The 16,802-nt window shown below is 46.2% G+C and overlaps 1 long non-coding RNA gene across 1 annotated transcript; it reads right to left on the bottom strand.

Annotated features, from left to right (window-relative positions):
• Nucleotides 1–7,001: 7,001 nt before the first annotated feature.
• On the bottom strand, nt 7,002–13,809 carry LOC115321624. The gene is made up of 2 exons (XR_005716302.3): nt 13,253–13,809; nt 7,002–7,172 (listed from the first exon to the last, which is right to left on the bottom strand). It is a non-coding gene; the product is annotated as an uncharacterized LOC115321624 (long non-coding RNA).
• Nucleotides 13,810–16,802: the final 2,993 nt, after the last annotated feature.

Raw genomic sequence — 16,802 nt, 5'->3', positions numbered from 1 at the left:
AGTGACTTAATGCCCCTCTGTAGCAAATCGCAGCACACAACGTTGGGAAACTTATTTTTTCGGACAGTCTAAAATAGGTTAGACGCGTCAGGGTTTATACTGTACACTCAAAGACCATATTCTAACGGGCTGACTGCTATTATTTTAATTACCTTTTTCTCCTAAGCACTTTTCCGCTGCGGTGCTCTAAGTCGCACTTGTTAACATAGTCAAACCTGAGACACACAAGGAGGAAGGCGGCGCGTAAAAAGGACACGCACATATATACACACACCGTCTCTGCCCTTCTGTGGACGTTACGAGCGGGGTGCAGCAAAGATCTGTGGGCAAAACCACGAGAAATAGGTTCAAAGCTCATAGTGCTGCGTAATTCCTAACCTTCACAGTACGAAGGAAACACATGAGATACCAGTTCTGTTTGCCGTGTTGAAGCTATGAATTACGCTGCGCTATTCGGTGCTAACTTCACAAGTACTCGCACCTCACGACGAAGTCTTCGAACGAGATGGTTGCTGCATGCCGGCAGCATTTTCAAATCATGATAGCGGTGATGAAACCGACCTGCCTGTCCCACAATGTCCCGCTCTCGCTGATCCCGCCGAGGCTGTGCTAGAGTGACATTGTAACACCGGTAAGCACCACTTTGAAATGTTGCATCGACTATCCCGCGACTCAGTTTCGGCCATCTTGAAATCGCTTCAAGCACTTCAAGCAACAAACACAACCAACGCCTCCTAGCAACCCTAGCAACGCATAGTTGCTTCAGACTACCGCTAGAGCTCAAGTGGGCGCTGGAAGTGTCAGCGTGCCACGCCCGCCACGCTATCAAGGCGAACGTAGCGGCGTAGCCAGCGTAGCTTCCCCAGGGACAGGAAACCAAACAAATTAGCTGTTAGTTGTTTATAGTGGACGAGTCTAGCCTGCCAGAACATGGCGACATTGTAACCCACTGTAGATAAGCAATTTAGCCAGTGCAGTACGTTTGCTAGCCTGGGACGTATAGGTGACATTCACTTGACGTCACTCGCTAGGTTCGCTGCCATCGCCCACCGCGGTATTTTCTTATACGAGGCAAACCGCATGAAAGCGACGGGAGGACACGACCAAGGCGAGGAGCGCTAAGTTTTCTAGAAATCCCAAAACCGAGCTACGCGACGAGTGACAGTGAACCGCATGTAAGCGATTTAGCGAGCGATGGCGACAGCGACGGGAGTCGGCGACGAGCGACGGAGATTTCTCGCGGTCGGTCGTCGCGTCGCTTGGCTTTTGGATTTCTAGAAAGGGTCGCTTATCGCCTTGGTCGCATGCTCCCGTCGCTTTCATGCGGTTTGCCACGTCGCGCGAGTGACCGAGCGACAGCGAAGCGGGTCGTCGTCGCTTGTCTCGTCGCTGTCGCTCGTCTCGTCCCGTCGCTCGCCAAATTGCTTACATGCGGTTCAGCCTTTACACACGGTACTTGGCGGCAACAAGGAAAACGGCCCGCCCCCGTGACCAACTTTTCTTCTCTCTTCTGTTCAACGAAGCTTCAACGATAGGAAATTAGCACACACTAGCAGCGGACGATCGCGTAGCGTACCCAAGCCAGTCAAACCGAGACCTCGAAGATGGCGGATCGACGGTGGCGCTCCCTGGCAAAATCGAACCTGCAGGCTCAGTGAATACCACCTATACGTGCACCACACAGTAGTGATACACGACCGCACGCCGGTACGATGCTCATCCCGCTCGAAACGGGCAGGGGTGGGGATTGAACCAAGGATCCCTGGGTTCTGCAGCGCGAGCTTTCGCTCCACGTGCTCCGAGCTGGTGTGCGCTAGCCCACTCGGTCTCAGATCCCCCCCACTCCCCGGGGGCACACCATGCCCTGACCGTTCCCCGACTGCGCCAGCAAGGGAAAAGAAGAGGACGGAAAAACACAAACCTTCAAACAAAGCTGTCAAAGCTACTTGCGCGAGCAAGTGGCTGAGACGTGCAACAAACGTAGCAACACTCTACTTGCGCGAGCAAATAGAGTGTTGCTACGGCGCCTCCTTTGCACAAGAGCGCGTGCAAATAAGACGCAAGACGAAGCCACGTGGCCACATATATTCCTTGCAACAGTGCTATACTCTGTTTCATACTTAGCGTGCAACACTGTCAAAGCTACTGGCGCGAGCGCGTGGCTTCATCTATGGTTTTGTTTGCGCGAGAACACGTGCAAATGATCAACGAGGTCAAGCCCCATGCTCGCGCCAGTAGCTTTGAGAGCGTTGCACACTAAGTATGAAACAGAGTATAGCAGGGCGGGACTGCAGCGTCTCCTTTGTGCTACGTTGTCAAAGCTAGCTTAGCTTCCACAGTGCTCCAACTCCATCACAGATAGTTGCGCGAACGCATGCGAATGAAATGTAATAGACAAAGCCACGTGCTCTCGCAGCAGTGCGGGGCTGCTGCACTTTGAAGCTACGCTATAGTTTTGACAATATACCACAAGAACAGATAACATAGAACCAAAGTTTATGCCACAAGTGTATGAGGCTAGTTCAGCCTGTCCAGTGACCTCAGCTCATCCGAATTATTTTGTTTACACGAGAAATCGCGCACAAAAGACACTTTTCAAAACCACACTCGCACACGCGCTGATTTGTCAGCACTGGAGATGTTATCTACAAATTCACAACCCAGCAAACACGTGTTTTTTGCCTTGGTAAGCATGGACACGAACAGAGAGAATGGCACCACCTCAGCACGTGCATGTTCGCCGCGTTGGAAAGTGCAAAGCACCTGCCATGGATGATGGGCGCGAACGCTAAAATGGGGATGGCGCGTCCCTTGATCGCATACCGGGGCAACGAATAGCTGCGCGTTGGGTGATACAGCGTGACAGCCCGATTCCGATTTAGGCAAGGACAGGTCCCAGCGGTACTATGAACATAGTATCTACAATAATATATACATTATAAATATTGAAATATTCTAAACAAATATATTACATGTGCATGCCAAACGGTGTGCGAACTGCAAGGAAAGGAAATGTTCACGGTGTATACAACATAATAAAAAATGAGTGATCTGTTATCTAAATCTAAAGTTGTCAAAACTCAAAAAAGTTTGGGGCCAGAGGATTATGGTCACTACTCTACTCCGTCTCACAAATGTCTGCAGTAAAGACGGCACACGCGTGTGACCATAGCTCAGCAGAATCTCGTGCGTCAAAGACACTTCAAAACCACGCGCTCGTGATCGCAAAGATCAGCACTGCAGATCTTTTTGGGATGGAGTACAGGCTGTGTAGTCTGTAAATACATCTGACCGCCGCCGTCATGTATACCTATGTACATTACGTATTTTACTACAACACTGTAATGTACCAATTCTTTCATGATGAAGCACGTGCCAAATTACTCCAGCATCAAGTAGCATGGCAACGTAAGGGTACACACGCTGAACGCACTCGCCTTATCAGTATAGGCAGTATAGGGTATTCACTGGACGCCATATTTGTGGGTGCTGTCTAGAGCGCATGCTCAGAAAGAGCTCACATTAATAGGCTGATAAGATCGGCAATCTTGATGGTGCGGAGTGCACGTATTAAAATAACTGTGGAAGCTCGCCGTCAGCACGCGCTCAGCAGTCGCGCACATAGCTATGGCCGCCAGTGATTACTCCCCATAACACGTTCCAGGTAGTAAATAATCATAATAAAACGTTGATGAGTTCTTGTCCAAAGTGCCATTTGTATTAGGTTTCTGCTTTAGCTGAAGTGTGTGTGATTCGTGACGGCCTTGCATATCTTCACCTAATCTCAAGTGCTTTACCAAAATGAAAAAAAAAAAAAAAAAAAAAACGCAAGACAGGGTAAGGGGTAGAATGGGAGGAGAGGGAGTGGAATTCGGGGCGCCTTGGCACGGCCCAAAAGTGGTGTATGGCCGTGTGAAACCCATATAAATGCATTCCATCAAAGTATAGCAAACAACAAATATTGTTTTCATTGGAGACTCCTGTTTTTCCCCGAATAACTATTTAGACAATTTTCCTGTTTTGAAAAATGAGTCACGCAAGCGTATTTTAAATTTTTGTTACAGACGAAAGCTTATGAAATACTGCAAAATCGATTATATTTACCGGAGAGGTGCACCTTTAGCCCATGGCCCCGCGTATAAGCCGCAAAAAATTGCTGGCACTGTGTTGTGATATTGTATAATATATATATATATATACGTATATCTATATACGTGTGCTGCATTGTATAGTAGAATTTGTGCCAACTTCCTCAGATGACAAAAGCAAATATTTCTTAATTGACTGAAATTTATGTCATCTTCACGTTTCTAGAAAGCGTGGAAGGGTTGTAAGTTCTCTTTAGACGCGTTGGTTTTCGGTGAAAATGAGTGCATGCTGTTGACATAGAGCATAGCATACGCTACGAGTGATCCCAGTCAATCCAGCTGCGGCCCATCGTAAGGTCAAACGGAGTAGACTAATTTTGGGACGACGGACATGTCGCTTTGTTCAGCTAGCCGGCGATTGGACAAGAGTCAGAAATGGGCATATATATATATAAAGTCGATGCAGCCGTTAGCCACTCCGGTCTCAATAAGTTAAGGGCGCGCGGAGGGTAACAACAACATACCCTACAACTACAACAAAAAAAATTATATACAAGGAAAGATTACCTAAATAATTGCTGAATTTGGGCCTATCTTAAAAACACGGACGAGAAATATTTTCTAACTGGTTAGTTTAAAACGTTTGTTCTATATGAATCTATATTTCAGCTCGAAAAATATACGAGGGCCCTTTTTCGACACCCGAAGTATACTTAACAATTACCGCGATATCGGATGATTGATGCACTGAAAATAAAATCTGACATGAAATTTAAGTTTTTTGTGCACTTTTTTCAGCGTTTGGATTCTGCAAGAATGATAAAGTTAGAAACAAAAGCGTCTTATGCATTATCCACACCAGCGATTACGTCGAGTCTGCATTATTTAAAACGAAGAAAAACGTTCCATGGTTCCCTTGGGCGTACTTTCCCCGTCGCGCCGGAGTGAAGCCCCACTACGCGGTGCACGGCCGCTGTATGGGAGCTTTCTGATTTTCCTAATTACTAAACTCACCAACTTATGCAAGAAACATTAAAAAAAAAAAAAAAAAGAATTGCAGTTACACGCACTTTTTTTTTTTTTTTTTTTTTTACTTAACAGTGGGATTGGGACAACAGCGGAGGAGCCCCTCTCCCTGCTACTTTCCCGCAGTGCTTGCCTGCTAAGGGAGAAGGTCCCTTGTAATTATGCAGGCACGTAGGGTTGGCAATCGGGTGAGCTGAACACGAAAAAACGGGACACGAAGGAAATGACTGGACAAATGGACCGCTGTTTGTCCAGTTCTTTCCTTCGTGTCCCGTTTTTCCGTGTTCAGATGACCCGATTGCCAACAGTATGTACCAACTAAAACCCATAGCACGAAGGGTGTCCGGTTTTATTTTCCTCCCAGACTTAGGTCAGTGTTAATTTCATTGAGGGCGACAAGTGTGTAAAATCAGCGAAATATAATTACCTAATTAAGCAACGAAGTAGGAAACGGTGCAAAACTGCATAACTAAATTTGGAAAATGTTTTGATCGCTTTAGCCTTTGCACACTATCAAAGAGGCAGCATTGTGAGAACTTGTATCTTGCCTAGTACTTGCCAATAGAGAAATAAAGGCTGAATTAACACTGGTGGAAAGCCATACTTAAAAAAAAAAAGGAAAAGTGCAATATTTGTATCCAATTTTTTTAAAACTCGATCTTGAGTTGGCCATTTCACACCTTTTCTATTTTCATCCTTGTTTTCCTTTTAAGTACCTAATAGCCTACGCATGTGCTGTGAAGCCTAAGCTATATGTATTTTGATTTTTTTAAACATACATCTGCTAAAAAAAGAAGCTGCAGGTACTCTAACCAACTGTGTTTATATAGCCCAACGTTTTGTGGCCTGCTTGTTCACGGGCAACATATTTGGCTGGGAGTTTGTATTTCTACCCTCCTTGTCGCTGCCATTTAAATCATTCTCCTCGTTTTGTTGCACCCTAAAGCCCGTGGATATAACTGCTTGGGATGGTACCGATCGACCTGTTCTGGTTGTTCTTTGTATGCTGAATAAGCTACAACTATAAAAAGTTGTCTTTTCAGTTCATCTCGAACCTGGAAAAAATTACTCTCGAGTCATGGCATATTCAGCATACAAAGAACCCGAACCTTCTCAAGCAGTTATATTCACGGGCTTCTAAGTGTCACAAAAAGGAGAGATTTAAAGGCAGCGACAAGGAGAAGAGAAAGACAAACTCCCAGCCAAATAAGTCACCCGTGAACAAGTAGGCCGAGAAATGTTGGCCTATTTGGACACAGCTGGTTAGTGTACCTGCAGCTTTTTATTAATACTCACCTAGCCAGGCACAATTTTGCCAAAATGTTTACTTTTCAAACATACATCTGTTGAACATAACTATCGTTATTATACTGGAACATGAAAACCTTAGTCCTCCCAGTCCCATGCGACGAATAACTGAAGAATGTCGCCCTACAACATACTCACTTTGCGCGGGACGTAGCAGCCACTGTGCCAATTCCATGCGCAGAACAAAAGCCGCCGGGCAAAATTAGATTTTTCACGGCATATTTGTCCCATGGAGTTCAGCCTCTATGGGTCATATGCATATGCAAGTACAAAAGTTTCCTTGTAAAGAAAAATAGGCTATCCCCCTTCGACTTCAAACTGACCTCCTAAGTTCTCAGGTACACAAGGGACTAGGAGGAGGTTCACAAAGCAATACATGTAGTTTACAGGCGTGAGCCGTCACAATTTTCCAGGCCAGCGGCAGCTGCCAGACTGTCAAATTTTACTTTGGGAACAGTACATACTTTATGGCATGAAGGATCATAGATGGATGGATGGGTGGGTCTTTCAAAGTAAATAATTCTCATTGCCTACAAAAACAAAAATACTGTCACAACTTCAACAGGTTATTTACACAAACACACTGCACCATTCCAACTTTTATTCAAGTGGTGACTAGCAGGCAGGACCAATGCCTTTGGTTCCGAGATGACGATGAACTGGGTGACAGAAACTTTGTGCTACAAGTCACAGCTGAAGCAGCTTATTCAGAGTGGTGCCCAGGACGCCAATGGTGGGGTTCAAGCTGGGCTGCAAGAGAAAAAAATTGTCACAGTACAAGCACCGTAACCATCAATTTTAGACCACATGGAACAGACATACACCACTTCAATGCACTAAGGAGTGTGTTACTACTTTTAAAAACAAGAACTCTTGGATAATGATCCCCTAAACAAAGCGAATTTACAAGTTAGTTTGAACATTCAACAAGTAATCAAAATTGTTGAGAGTAAAAACATATTCGAATATAGGTCATCCCTAATTTTGAAGTGGAAGGAAAGGAAATTCATACAAATATTTAACTCGTCGCATCATTTGTAACCCAGGTTTAAACTCATGTGTTGATCATGCTGGCAACGTCATCTTATGAACATTAAGAATAGCAACTGCATGCTTTCGTACCGAGCGAAAGCATTAGGTATTGAACAAAATAGCACACTAGTTCACATAAAAATAGTGCTCAAAGCATTTTTGATCATAATCACAAACCACTGTTGTAGATTTTTTTGTATTAGAAATGTTACTGAAAACCTGTTCATTTTTGTTATAAATATTCACTCTACTATAAAAAGGTAAACTGGCACTGCAATTGACCCTTTAGCAGTGGTATGCCAGAGTAGTTTATAACATTACTAGTCAGGAAACAGTGCTTTGCGATAATACATTTTGCTTCACATATACTATCTTGCAGATATTAGACACAAAGGCGCACAAGCTGAAGTTGACACAAAAATAACATAAAACTACCTCATGTAAAAAAAACAAAAAAACATGGATTATTGACGTCTTTCACGATTGCAGCCAGTGCATTGATAGTAGGGGACAGATAGATGTATTTTTGGATTTCGCCAAGCATTTGATTGATTGTCCTGTCATCTAGCTGTTATGTAAAATTGCAGGTATCATTAAAGGGGCCCTGCAATCATATTTAAGCATCTACCTTTTTTGCGGTTTCCACATCTCTTGGTGTTCGGGCAAGTCAGCGGGCACGGAGAGAATGACTAAATATCAATGCGTCATATTTTAACCGGACGACGTGGACACCTTTGCTACCTACAAAGGCGACCCGCGGTGTTGAAAGTGTTGTGTTTGGTCCTGGCCTTAATACTGGTCAGAGCCGCTAAAAGCTTCTTTTTAAAAGCGCACGCTCATAGTGTTGGCAGCCACTCTTAACTAAGTCACGAGAGCTTGTGCCGCCGAGATGTGCTTCAGAGCAAAGAGCTCGTGCTTGTAGCCTTTCCTGCGGTACATCATAAGGTGAAACAGAGTATAGCGGTGAGCGTAGAAAGGTCTCGAATGTACCCGGCGCCGCTGCGGTCGAGGATCCGACCGGTTCCGAAGGCCTTCGGAGCAGGTTTGGAAGTGTGGCAGCGTGAGGTGGCTGCTGTACTGAACTGATCTTTATCCCGTGTTTGCTGTCGTTCGTGGCCAATGAAGTGTCATACCAAATTAGTGTTTAATCTCGCAGCAAATGCAATGCGAGCCGCCCTGGCTGCCCGCTTCATACAGCCTATCCAGAACATGCTTTAGTGGTGTCCTCTTGAGCCGTTGACGCGGAGTGCAGCAGCGGTGAGCGCTCGCTGAGCTCGCTACCCCTCCTCTAGTTGAGTCGTCCACCATGTGTGCACCATGTGTGTGGATGAGTCGTCTGCCTAGGGCAGACGACTCATCCACACACATGGTTATTTATACTTTAGCCGCACGCTGGTAAGACAATTCAATCTTTACTGACGCACCGAACGGTACCGCACCACTTTCCGCTAAAACTGTTTTCCCACCGATACTGTGCAACAAAATAAATGCAAGAATTTACACCGTTTCGCACGCGAACGTGGAGAGCCTATGGAACAGCAATGCTTCCATCCCCGCTTTGATAATGATGATAGCACGACAGCAGCGCCACCTCTAGGTCGATCCCGAGGCCAATAGCTTACTACTGCATGTGAGCAGGCTCACGGGAGATCCTTGCTGCACAGGCTTCGAGCTGGATGTGCGTATACTTCCAAACGCCTTCACATGTACGATCGCAAGTCAGACCCATACTGTCCATCTTGCAGTGACCCTGAAGACACAGCGCACGCTCTTCTATGCCCAAGCCACGACCAGCATCGGAAGCTTCTGATTCAGCGGTATGCGACGGCCGGCCTCTCCCACTCCAATCTTGAAGACCTTCTAAATCCAAACGGGACTCAAGGAGTAGCCGAGAAGGCCTTTCGAGCTCTCCTGGCTTATCTGCGCGAAAGTGGACTTGCAAGCCGGCTCTAGCGTATTTACGCACTAATCAATTGTGCCGGATCTGCTTTCTCCACAAAGTACGGATGCCCGTTTAAATGGGGCTATTCAGAGTCACGCTACTCGTCTGTCAGCTAACGATTCAACGCCCCGTTCAAATGCCTCAATCATTCTTTCTTTTCTTTTTCTCTCCCTCTTTCCTCTCTATTCCTCCCATTCCCCAAAAGCTAGGTAGCGACTTGCCCCTGTACGGAGGCCCACATTTCTCCTAGCTTCCCCCCCCCTTCCCGACACCCCACAATAAACAAACAAACAAGCTCACGGGAGAAAGCTATAAATGCACTTTAACGGAAAAATAAAACATTAAACATCTTTGCACGTTGCCGGTTTCCTAAAGACAATACTTTGCATGCTGCGAGGGAGCATGCTGTTCGGCGGGGGGATGGTTGGTTGCGCAAGAATACTGACGTCCCTTGTTCGGCGCACTTCGAAGATGACTGCTTTGACACAAGCGGTCAAGCGAGAAGACTTCGACCGGGTAGCATTCCAGCTATGTTTGTTTCCTCTCGTTTCCGTAAAGCCGACCCGCATGTAAACGATTTAGCGTGCGACGAGACGAGTGACGGAAATTTCTCACGGTTGCCCGTTGCATCGCTCGGTTTTCGGGATTTCTAGAAAACATCGCTCACCGTCTTGGTCGCTTCGCCGTCGCTTCCATGCGGTTTGTCTCGTCGTGCGACTGACCGAGCGACAGCGAAGCGGGTCGCTGTTGCTCGCCAAAGCGCTTACATGTGGTTTATACTCAATTAATTTACGAGCACACAACGTTGAACCATTGGTGCCTCGATTTTAAGTATAAACTGCATGCAAGCGATTTGGCAAGCAATGAGACAAGCGACGGTGACCCGCTTCGCTGTCGCTGGGTCAGTCGTGTGACGAGACGAACCGCACGGAAACGACGAAGCAAGCGACCACGACGGTGAGCGACGTTTTCTAGAAACCCAAAAACCAAGTAACACGACAAGCGACAGTAAGAAATCTCCGTCGCTCGCCGCTGACTCTTGTCGTTGTCGCCACCGCTCGTCTCGTCGCAAGCTAAATCGCTTACATGCTGGTCATCTTTACAGAAACAAGTGTGCACATGCAGCGGGAAGCACGACTGGATAGCCTTACTGCTTCAGTTGAAGTTTGCATATGTTGCAATGGTGTAGACTGCCCTTTATTAGCGAGAAAAACGCCACAACGGGATGAACTTATATGGTCTCTGAAATCATAATCTTTTATCGTCAATCCATTCGCTGTCCGATTCCATTTCATAAATACGAAAATACAAGAGCTGTGTTGAAATATAGATATCAAACGATTAAACAAAAGCCCGAAATATCGAAAAGACACACAATTTCAATGTTGAAAAGACACACAATTTCAACACGGAACGTGAAAGAACACGAAAACAAAGCTCCGGTAGTGGCCTGTGCAGCACACAACGCGGGGGAACGGTGAGAGACTGAAGGTCGGCTATGGCGGCAGGGTCACGTGACGTCAATATGCCGGCGCCCATGAAATGTTGCCTGAAAGGGTCTATACCTATGCTTTTCTTGTCTTATGAAGCATCATTGTAACAATTGTGCAACTTTCTGAAGTGCTTTTCTAAAGTGCCGTTAATGTTATTGAACCACGACTAGTTAGCTCCACATACTGTGAACAACTTTATTTTTGCGGCCTCAATATTTCGCAAATTTGGAGAATATTTCATGCGCAGAAAATTTTGCGAGGAGTGGTGAGCTATATATTCTTTACCATATATTGGTGGGATGCGTTTTTTGCAGAAATTTTTAAGTCAAGAAATTTGCGAACAATTAAGTTGTTTACAGTAGTCGGGTACGCTTATTTGCCTCCCAAGTCTTTGTAGGGCCTGACAAGTCAATCCCCTTCACCGTGCTATGGTGTACTAGAATCTAGTACATTATAACCGTGCGAATTCACACCGCACTTCCATCAAGATTCAATTTCTCGGAAGAAAACCGAAAAAAAACTCGTCCCCTGCCCCGGCTGGTGCCGATGCCGTCATCTGAACGCAACACAGGGCTTTGGCATTGCCACTGGGAATCGCACAGTGCCCTTGCTTCAAGCAAAATGGCAGCTTTGTTCCCACCTAGCCTAGCAACACATGCATTTTGTACTCTCGAACCGGAAAACAGGAAAAGGGTCCATTCTCTACAGTGCTTACTGGTAGCACCCACATTTGCAAAATCGTCCACTGACAGTGAGAGTACTTCTTCTATTTCAACAACTATAGCATCAATGTGTTTTTTTTGCAACAGGTCTACATTCTGTTTCACATCACGTCCCACCGCAGCGGATGCTCCAAGCCGCCTCAGCCAACCCAGCTCTGCGAACGTAGCACTTGATATGCTCTACGCATGTCACCCTCTTCAAGGTCAAGTAAAGGCCTGGTCACACATACAGCGGAGCGTTATGTGAGTGCTCCAAAGAGCGCTCATGAGGTGCTTCCTTGCGCGTGACTTAGTTCTAATATAGCGCGCAATCAGCACTTTAGTAGCGCTCCTTGTACGACCGTTATTGCTGCAGATTAACATGTGTACTGATGTTAGGTTCCTGTGGTTGGGTGTGCAATAGTACCATGACGGACATGTGGGATGCTGAAATAGAAAGGCGACAAATGCCCTTACATACGCAATTAGTGCATATGTGTGTATGTGACTTAACGCCCAGAAGAGCCTTCTGAGTGCACGAAATCTTTCGCCACCGAGATATCAACGGGTATCCGGTGAACCTCGTTCCCAGGCCGAGGGACCGGGACACAGAGCTCTTTAGAAGGTGATTATTTTTTAACTGCGTGTCTCTGAAACCAGGATCACGCATGTTGAATAGAAAGTGATAAGGTCGTACCCAATCAATTAGTTGCTCAGAGTCCATGACTCTGAATCGTTTGCCCGACCCTTTGCTTGGAAAGCGGCTCTTTTACTTCCTCTTCTTTCAATGCCAAAGGAAAAATAACAACGGAATCGCCGTGCATGCGTTGCTTCGCAGCAACAAGCACGGCACAAGGAGCGCGCTTGCACTGCGCTGCTAAAGCAACAACCGAGCGCTACTTCTAGCGCTCATGAAGCGCTACCTGAGCGCTCCGCTGTATGTGTGGATCAGCCTTAACACTCACAGGGCCTTGGATTGGCTCCGATGGCTCGTAGCTGGTGTAAAGCCCCTCTATCCTGGGAAAAGCGGCACCATTCATTGTTGTGGGTAAATGCTCGAGACTTGTGCCGCGCACCACCTTCTGGGAAGAACATGGTAGCTGAAATTTAGCTCAGTGCTGCGCTGTGGTGCCATCATCTTCCCAAGGGCTACACGTAGCACGTACCTCGTGCATCGGCGCACCTTGCGCTACTTTTGAAACATAAAGGGGCTTTAAGGTGGTGCAGTTGGCAACGGTTGCCCCGTGGCCGCTGTTGCAAGAGCAAACTGTGGTTCGAGCACAAAATTGTGAAGGTAGGCTTGTTAGTCATTAGATTAAGGGCTTGGGGAAAGTGATCTATGTGACTTCGCCCATTACCTGGCCCACCCTTCTGTCGGGGCTTTCGTAGGGATGGCACAAAGAGTATGTTAAGCAAAATAGCTGTCAACATAAGAAAGATATAACAACAATATCAGCATGCAGAGCATGTTATGGTCTTAACTGGACAAGAGGCTAAACCTATGAGCATACCACTGCAAATATTTCATGTTGATCTATATAGCACACAAACTGCCTCTGCTTGCCAAACGTTTACCCCTGCATCCTTATTTTCAGAACGAGGCTGGTGTGCTGCAGTAATCAAATGACAGATGAAGAAATAAACTTCAACATATCGACTGACCTCACTGAAGTGAGCGCCGCTATCCTTCAGCATCCCGCTCTACTCCCGGCTGTTCGATGAAACCATGGCCTGCCTTGTGGCTCCTGCAGAAAGTGTTGGTCTCCCGGTCATCCTTGCTCTTTCCCGCAGAACCTCGGCACGTCCACCGCGGGCTGCTTTGCCTCGGGAGGATGACCGTCAATCCAGCAGTCATGACGAACAGACGATTAATCGCCGCAAAAAGAACGAATCGACTGAATCTCGACAGCCACGTCTGGTTTCAATAGGAAAATGCCGAAGGTCTTTCCACAAAAAACCCCAGTTGCCCCAGTCACGGAACCCCCAGATATCAAAGCACGTGGTACACCGAGTTTTGGGCTAAATACACAGGCAATCGGAATCTCGCGAAAGAAATACATACGTAAAAAAATCAACAAGACACCAAGAAGGGAAAATCAACGCTCAGAAACGGGGAATCACGACAAATGGAGGTGGACTTGCGAAGGTTGCAGGAACACCAGGAGCCGAAAAGGTAAACAACGGTCAAAACGCGGGAAACGAAGCGATTCTCCCGCTTCTCATCAAATGTAACACGTGACATTGCATATAATAATTATCTCAGAATGCATTTAATATATCTAATATAATTTCATTTCTACTAATTTAAAATTTATATAAATAAACTTAACAAAATAATTCACTCAATTTATATATACACGTGACTTTTTCTTAATAGCCAATCAGAATTCTGGGTCTACCTAACGCTGGGCGTTGCGTAGACCGGGTCGACGCAGACACTGCCTTTTTTATTTGCAACGGCTCCGACGGCTCCACCGAAGCGTTCGTTGTTCGTTGGGATACACTGTAGTTGAGTGGTAGAATACTTGGAGCAGAATCCGAGGATAAGGAAGTCAAAACTTCGCCGTATACCTTGAAAGAAGGAGAGAAAGAGGAACGGGAATGTGATCGTAGATTTGGCAAATAAAACTTGGCGTACTTTTCCGGCGCGGATTAGTTTCGTTTCTCTTACTAGCGGCGCTAATATCAAAATTTCTCCTAGACAGTGTGCTTCGTAAATTTCTACTGCTGATCTTATACAATAATAATAACAATAATAAACCCACAAAAGACCAAATCGATGGTCCTTCTACCTTTCTATCCTTATTGTTTACTCTAAACAATCACGGTGTCTCTTTTGTTTTAATTTTTGTTCTCATTGATCAAACAATATAATTCCATTGTACGCCTTAGAAATCAGTTACATTTTATTTTTCACTTCGCTTTCTGCCTGAACCCTACGCTTAGAATTTATGGAGTCTCAGAAGCTCCTGGACCAGTGACTTATACAAACCCCCTCAACACTCCCCCCCCCCCGCCCCCCCCCCCCCCCCCCCCCCCACACACACACACCCCAATTTTCTGGTAATTTGTTAAAAACATCGGGAACATACACACAGCGTCTGGCCGCACCGTATCGCGTTGAACACCAAGGCACAGTAAAGCATAGGCATTTTCAAAACAATCTTGAAGAAACATGTTCGATTTTAAATTCAGGATTCCAAAAATGACGTGTCACTGTCACCACCGTCTTCTCGGATAAAGAACGGAAAGAAGGAAGGCCAACGCCATGAAAAATATGTGATCCATTTAAAAGGGAAGAATTGTACGCGATACTCTTTAATATGTTTTTCGGTAGTCCGAATAATAACAATAATAATAATTTTTTTCCCACGTATCTTCAATATCACTGTACACAAACGGGTTTGTCCTAGCCAAGGGAGGCTTGCGGGACAGGACCCGGCAAGTCAAACAAAAGTTATCAAAAATAAGAAAGAAAAAAAATACTTTCAGCCTTTCCACTCTGGTGAAGAAGGAAGACCAGCGAAGCTGTACAATGGTGGTAATGAAGTCGGCAAGCCAGAGTGGAAAGGATGCAAAGGTTGCCGCCCTCTATGAGTGACGGCGACAACGGGACAACCAGCAAGCCGGTTGTCTGGTTGCCGCCGTCGCTCATAGATGGCGGTAGCTTTCCAGAGTGTTGTGTCGACATTTGTTTCCTGGTGGACACGATCCTGGGGAAACTAGCCCATAACCACTCCGCTGTAAAACACTTCATAAATCGAAACAGCGAACAAGAAATGCTAAACTCTTAAAGTCATCAACTTTTTTTTTTTCAAATTTATTTTTTGTATTACACTCAAAAACACAAGCGGGCAATTTATTGAAGACATGGCACCGTAATAAGAGCAACCTCTTTTACCGCAGCGAGTTACACAACGGGGAATGACAAAACGGGACGTGTGACGGAGATTCCAGTTGGGAACGAAGGGGCGTTTAAAATTGTTATTCCAAAAGTGGCGCAACACGACTGCTTCCACGAACAGGGAGAGAAATCGGGCATTCGGAAAGACTGTAACGTATTCATATCAGTTGACAAGTCGAAGTGATACACCATACTCCTTAACGAGCCTTTAAACACAATTAATAATATCAATAATTATATAATAATAATAATAATAATAATAATAATAATAGGGAGTTTTAGAATAGCGCACGTTAAAGCTTTGCGTACGCAAAGAATAGCGTCGTTGCCACTGCGCATGCGCCGAACGCTAACCAGGTCTTGCGCTTTGCGTCGCACGCTATTTCTCGGAAATTGCGTGCGTACGCAAAGAGTCTTTGCGCCGCTTTGCGCTCTTCCAGGGAGGATTCGTGATGAGAAGTTGGCTAAACCCAAAACAAGCACAGTTAAAAGAAAAAAAAAAAAAAAATGGCGGTGCTTAGGACTATGAAGGCTCCTTACTTAGTACCATTTTGCGGCCACTTTGGCGGCGTCGTACGTTCGACGTCGGCGGCAAACTCGCGACTGCGATTTTAAATACGGGACGACATTGCACTCGGTTTGGCGACGATCACCGGCAACTTGATGCTTGCGACGCGCGACCATTTCTCGGCGAAGGAAGCGAAGGTATTAGCCCCGAGAGCGAACACAAGCGTCGCTGCGGTCGCCGCGCCCTGATTGGGTGAGGTGTACCGTGACGTCAGGGCGAGTACCCCGCTCCGCGATCTCGCATCGGGTCGCTTCCCAGCGCCGGTTTCCTGGTTTGGCGTTGTGTGCCGCAAGCTCTTCGAGGAGTCGGACTTCGTTTACCCGGTGTACAAGACGTTGAGTTAGGCCGATATTAACGTGCTTCCGTACATCTTATAAGCCTGCTTGTCCCTTTTACCTTTAAAATTGGGTTACAAATCCCGAAAACTATCGGCGGAGGCAATTACGCCGATGAACCTCCCCGTCCGTCCACACGACGCAAGGCAATCTTGAGAGGGGTCGGTGAAGCGGTGACGCAAGTGTTTCAGACGCTGGAATTCTGTTCCTTGCATGTTCATGATTTAGGACGATATTACATCCCGCTTTCAAGGCATCTGAAGCGGCCTTTATATCATGAGCCTTTCGGTGGTCGGCAAATTAGCTCGCGACCCCGACTCTGCGCTTCCACTCTGCATGCGCTGGTTTGCAGATGTTTTAAAGGCCCTGCGTCTGATGATCTTTGAAGTGCTCATGAAACAGGGT

The sequence above is a fragment of the Ixodes scapularis genome, unplaced genomic scaffold (genome assembly GCF_016920785.2).
Source record: "Ixodes scapularis isolate PalLabHiFi unplaced genomic scaffold, ASM1692078v2 ptg000005l_1___fragment_3__unscaffolded, whole genome shotgun sequence".
In the NCBI taxonomy this organism is placed as follows: Eukaryota; Metazoa; Arthropoda; class Arachnida; order Ixodida; family Ixodidae; genus Ixodes; species Ixodes scapularis.
Note: the sequence above shows the minus strand (reverse complement) of the source record. Positions and strands in the feature narration are given on the sequence as shown.